The sequence below is a fragment of the Amphiura filiformis genome, chromosome 20 (genome assembly GCF_039555335.1).
Source record: "Amphiura filiformis chromosome 20, Afil_fr2py, whole genome shotgun sequence".
Classification (NCBI taxonomy): domain Eukaryota; kingdom Metazoa; phylum Echinodermata; class Ophiuroidea; order Amphilepidida; family Amphiuridae; genus Amphiura; species Amphiura filiformis.
The window spans coordinates 20220418-20226717 of record NC_092647.1 but is presented as its reverse complement, the minus strand read 5'-3'; positions in this window follow the sequence as shown (position 1 = coordinate 20226717).

Here is a 6300-nt window from a genome sequence, read left to right as displayed (position 1 = left end):
TCATCATCATCATATCATCATCACCTGACTACTAGCCACAAACCCATACCAAGGAAAATAAAATATCAATTATGCTGCAAGCCCTCAGAGAAGTAATATACAAATGTTTAAAATCATGTTTTATTACAACGTATCTAATAGTAATAGGAATTTGCACACAACCATGACAACTGCTAAATTCAGCTGAAATGAAGAAAATATAGACTGTAAAAAAGTCTAAAATGAAAATAAATGTTGTTATTACAGTTTGCATATCTGAAGTCAGCTGATAATACATACTAAGCTAGCTGAATATTAAGCATGTTTTCATACTTAAAGGCTTATCACCAAGCCCTAGTATTTCATATTTATAGCAGAAGACAACATTGACCAAACACATTGTAAAATATTATTTCGATCAACAAAAATCTGAAATCTATTCTGTAGAAGTAAATACTAAGGAAAAATAAAATATCGGGATAAAAAAGGAGCATGTAGGATTCGAACTGGTGCGGTCAACTTTTCCCGTTTAATTGGTACGCGCTCTACCAACTGAGCTATTTAATGTTACTTGATTTGTTTGGGATAATTTAGACCATATCAATGTACGAGTTTTACGGTATGCAGACACAATAAAGATTTTAATACTATGTCTCTATACTGTTTACTCGGCTTGCATACCGTGCATTTTTCTATTTATGTCAAGTTTTGGAATCTAATTTGTGAAGAACAGGTCTGAATACCGTGGTTCTCTATTCAATAAGCCAATTATTATTGCATAAAACAAGTGGATTAGTTTTAAACACTTTTTATTCGTTTATAATGAATCTATAGTACAAAGGTGCACGTAAAATTACAACACCTCAATAGCTCAGTGGATAAGGAGACTGACAGTTAACGGAAGGGCGTGGGTTCAATTCCCGGCATTTTTTTCATTTTTCCAAGTATAACGCTAACGGTCGACACAATCAGTTTAAAAAGAAATCAATGTAATTTTCTTTCTTTAAATTTTGTCGACCGTGGGGAAGTTAATGAATCAAAATTCCAATTTTATTTTTACAACCCTAAATACATTGCCAACAAATATATTCGGAGTAAACCGATGAAATTATGTCTGTTTGATACGTTTCAGTTGAGTTTTCTATCACGCCGCCACGGACCATACGTACATTGAATAACTTAATATACATTATAAATCGATTAAATTTTCAGAGAGGTTCTCGTGTTGCAGCGGTAGAGGCTGTGACTTGTGAACTAAAGGTTATAATGATAGCCATGAGTTCGAATCTTCTGTAGCGCTATCTTTTAATAATATTACTTTTCCTATCCTCTTCTGTACGATATGTTTAAAAGCTTTTTTACCTCAACTTCTTTCTTTCTTTCTTTTTTTTTCTTTCTTTCTTTCTTTCTTTCTTTCCATCTTTCTTTCTTTCTTTCTTTCTTTCTTTCTGAGATTTAAAATACCTCAATTGGTAGAGCGCGTACCAATTAAACGGAAAAGTTAACTAGGGCTTGGTGATAAGCCTTTTGATAAGTATGATAACATGCTTAATATTCAGCTAGCTTAGTATGTATTATCAGCTGACTTCAGATATGCAAACTGTAATAACAACATTTATTTTCATTTTAGACTTTTTATAGTCTATATTTTCTTCATTTCAGCTTAATTTAGCAGTTGTCATGGTTGTGTGCAAATTCCTATTACTATTAGATACGTTGTAATAAAACATGATTTTAAACATTTGTATATTACTTTTCTCTGAGGGCTTGCAGCAAAATTGATATTTTATTTTCCTTGGTATGGGTTTGTGGCTAGTAGTCAGGTAATGATGATGATATGATGATGATGACGACGACGACGATGATGATGATGATTATGATGACGATGACGATGATGATGATGATGATGATGATGATGATGATGATGATGATGATGATGGATAATACAACTGATGTCAGATGATTATTAGAGTCGTGATGGTGACGATGATGGCAGTGATGAGGATTTAATTTTGTATGAAATTTCACCCCCCTCCCGCACCCACCAGTCAATGTTGTTTTGATACTGAGACAAGAACGGACAATTGGTCTAGTATTGGCTCCAACATTGCTTTGGGGGGGTTTGAAGCAATATGAAACATTAATGTTTGCCACTCATGTTACTTGCAATGTTTAAACAAAGAGCACGTTTCTATGGTATCAGTCACAGTATATGTTTTTGCTTAACACGTGTGCTATGACCCAAAAATACATCATCTCCAAATACACAGTTCAGTGACCTCGAGGCCTCCATTCAACAAGAAAGTTAACCTGTTGTTATAGAAGGACATGCATTTATACCCAATACACTCAGAGGTCAATTTATGAGTGCACAAACATTATAGGGTCAACAAACTGTGTCTTTATAATCCGAACAACATGTGACATATTTACAGCAAGGGCCCGTGCCAAGGTCAAATCGACTTTTACAATGTTTATTGAAGAGATAAGATATGCATAATCTCAGTTTGCGAGTAGATTAGAGGTCAAATTTTTCCATGTTAAAATAGAATTACATGCTAGGCATGTTTGTTCCTCTTTTCGTTTGTGTATTAATCATCATCATCATCATCATCATCATCATCATCGTCATCGTCATCATTATCATCTTTGATTTGATTTGATTTGTTCATCATCATCATCATCATCATCATCATCATCATCATCATCATCATCGTCGTCATCGTCATCATTATCATCATCATCGTCGTCGTCGTCGTCGTCATCATCATCATATCATCATCACCTGACTACTAGCCACAAACCCATACCAAGGAAAATAAAATATCAATTATGCTGCAAGCCCTCAGAGAAGTAATATACAAATGTTTAAAATCATGTTTTATTACAACGTATCTAATAGTAATAGGAATTTGCACACAACCATGACAACTGCTAAATTCAGCTGAAATGAAGAAAATATAGACTATAAAAAAGTCTAAAATGAAAATAAATGTTGTTAATAGTAATTACGTGTGGACATGCAGCACTATTGGGCTGTCGGATATAACTGTGAGTATATCACTCGCGCAAAATTTTAAGCAGAGTCATAGGCGTAGATCCGGGGGTGGATGGGGGGATAAATATATTTTGCCTGGGTGGATGGTCCATACAATCACCCCCCCATGTTGACGCATGATAATGGGTTTCTGACCAAATTACCCTCATATTTGCCCATTTTTTGGCCCAAAAGTGCAAATTTTCGCGCGCTTCGCGCACAATTGAACCAAACACGTATTCTGTCGCCAAAAGGTGCTGCATTGACTATACTTGAATTTTTTTTTTCCAACTCCATCCCCCCAATGGCAAAAAGAAATCTACGCCACTGAGCAGAGTAATTTACTGCGTGATGTCATCATGGCTGCAGCTGCAAATATTAATATAAATAAACGCAATTCGCAATAGAGGGTTCAATTGAAATGACAAGGGAACATTGGCTATCCTAATTTGGAGAGACACGGAAAGTATTTCTGGGATAAAAAAAAAGCTTTGGGAGGAGATAGCCACGCTATTACATGATAAGGGGGATTCCCCATACGGTCGGGGGAGCAAATACATGCTAAGATAAAGGCACTGAAAACTCTCCATCGCACCCTCCATGATCGGGTAAAAAGTTCAGGTGCAGGAGCAATTGACCATGCTTATTGGGATGACCTACACGAGTTTCTAGGGGAGGGTAGCAAATGTAAACCCTCCAGAGGGCTCAGTGGGGGGGGGGGGGGCAGTATGGCCCTGGAAGTAGATGGAGATGACATTTATTAAGCCATAAGCATGATAACAGAAAGGCATGTAATATTGGATTTTATAAGATGATTAGGGGGACCCAAATATACGGAAAGAAAAATAGGGGGTGTCATAAAATATTTTTGATGACCAAAATGTAGGGAGTCACAACACAACATGACTACAGATAGTGTGTTTATTTTATTCCAAAAGACTGATGCCTGTGGGGGGGGGGGGTGCAAACGGGGGGGTCATAAAATCTTTGCTGACGAAATAGGGGAGGTCGCAATTTTAATGAAGCCGACTTTTTGTAAATTTGGGACCCTCCCCCCAAGAAAAAAATAGCATGATGATGGGAGTCATTGTTATTTTTTTATTTTTTTTATTTTTTCAAAGATGTCCACCATGTAGGGCCTACATGTATAAATTGCGATATACAGCCTGTCTCAAAAACAATTGTGCAAGTGAAAAGCGCCCTCTGTTGCAACTAGAAAATACCGTTGTGACATGATGCTTACATCAACGTCAAGGGCACAGTCTTAGCTCTCAAATACAGTTTGTTCTGTTCAATTTGCTTTTTTTAATCTTGAGATATGTTTAGTTAACAACGAAAAGGAAAAACACAATTGTGCCACTTTTACTAGGAAATAGTGCTGTAAATGTAAACCAATGATAGCTGATGTTGATGCGTCTAATGAACTCCCCCCTTCGGGCTCGTGCATTAGACGCATCAACATCAGCGCGCGTGCATTATTTTGTCTAATTTCATTAATTTGTCAAATTTCGTGAACTTGTCTAAGTTCATTAACCTATAAGTGTGCAATATTTGTTTGTCTTTTACCATGTCGTGAATGACAAAGAGAACAGTATTTACCATAATAAAATCATTGACATGCACATGTATTTAATTGTACAGCAGAATGTGAAATATTTATCTTTTAATTTGTCGTAAGTGGAAAAAGAGGATCATTATACCTGTATCATGATAAAACAGTAAAAACAATTGTGTATTGTTGTGTAGTTGATGCATTCTTTTGATTTCACGAAGGAACTCTTGATAAACTTGATGCTATCATTGATTTACATGTACAGCCATCTTCCCTAGTAAAAGTGGCACAATTATGATTTCACCATTTCGTTGTTAAGTAAGCATATCTCGAGATTAAAACAAGCAAATTGAACAGAACAAACGGCATTTGAGAGCTAAGACTACGCCCTTGACGTTGATGTAAGCATTATGCCACAACAGTGTTTTCTAATTGCCAAAGAGGGCGCTTTTCACTTGCACAATTTTTTTTGAGACAGGCTGTAGAGCTAAGTCTACTGTAAAATGGGACTACTTTGTAAAACTATAATAATAATAATAATAACAATAATAATAATAATAATAATAATAATAATAATAATAATAATAATAATATAATAATAATAATAATAATAATAATAGAACCTACATAAATACAAAATTGGTCTGAATTTTGGAACTTTTGAATTTGCATTTTTCTTACATGACATACCTACCGCATTGTCTGTATTTTTTTCTAAAGAGGGGCGTTTATTGAACGTGAATTTTCAGTGAAAAAAAATTAAAATCGGGTTAAATTTTCTGATGATACTCATGTAGAAAGGAGGGATTTATGACCGGTAATAGGCTTATCGGACATAACACGTCGGACATACGCTGCCGAAGTTACGCAATTTATCGGATTAATTACCAGAGCAATAGGTGAAAACAATTTTGAACATATAGATTGAATACAATACTGGTCTTTTCAAAGATACTAATCTTACAGGTGCAAGTAATCATCATGATTCATCTATTGCTATGGTAGTTAATCCGATTATTACGTAACTTCGACAGCGCATAGCGCTATTGCCAACAAATGTAGACGCGCTAAGGGATTAGCGGAAATATTTAATTCGATCGGACATAAGCCTAGATAAAATATTACCAGTAATAAGTGCATGTGTGAACACAGCTTTACAAAAACTATTACGGATACGGAAACAGAAACTGAAAAGATAAAACGACGGTTAGTATCATAATCTATTAGGGAAAGATAAACACTATTCAAAAATCAATAGACAAGAAGAAAGGGATCTAGAGATTTGTAATTGAGTAGTTAGATGAATAGGCATGATTTAACAGAAGGTTCTTTCCAAAACCCACTCGTAATGAAAACCAGATCTTCACATTGTTTTAAAAGTGATAAGGAAATGATGTATATATATTTCAAAGTTATGTTTTGTGTTATATATTTCAAAGTGATGTTTTGTGTTACATATTTCAAAGTGATGTTTTGTGTTGCAATGCATTCTTCATAAATTCAGGTAATAGCTTTATTCATAATCATGTAAAAAATATTTTTATCAAGCAATAGCAGATGGCGCTGTTGCCAGTTCGAGCAAGTGGTACCGAAGGGTGGTGGATGCAAGATAAATAATAATTGGCAAATATTGCATATACCTAGCAAGCCACAGGTAAGAGAGAAACACGTAGATTGTTCAATATTGAAATAAACTTAATTGTTTATGTATATGGTACACGTACCATGACCG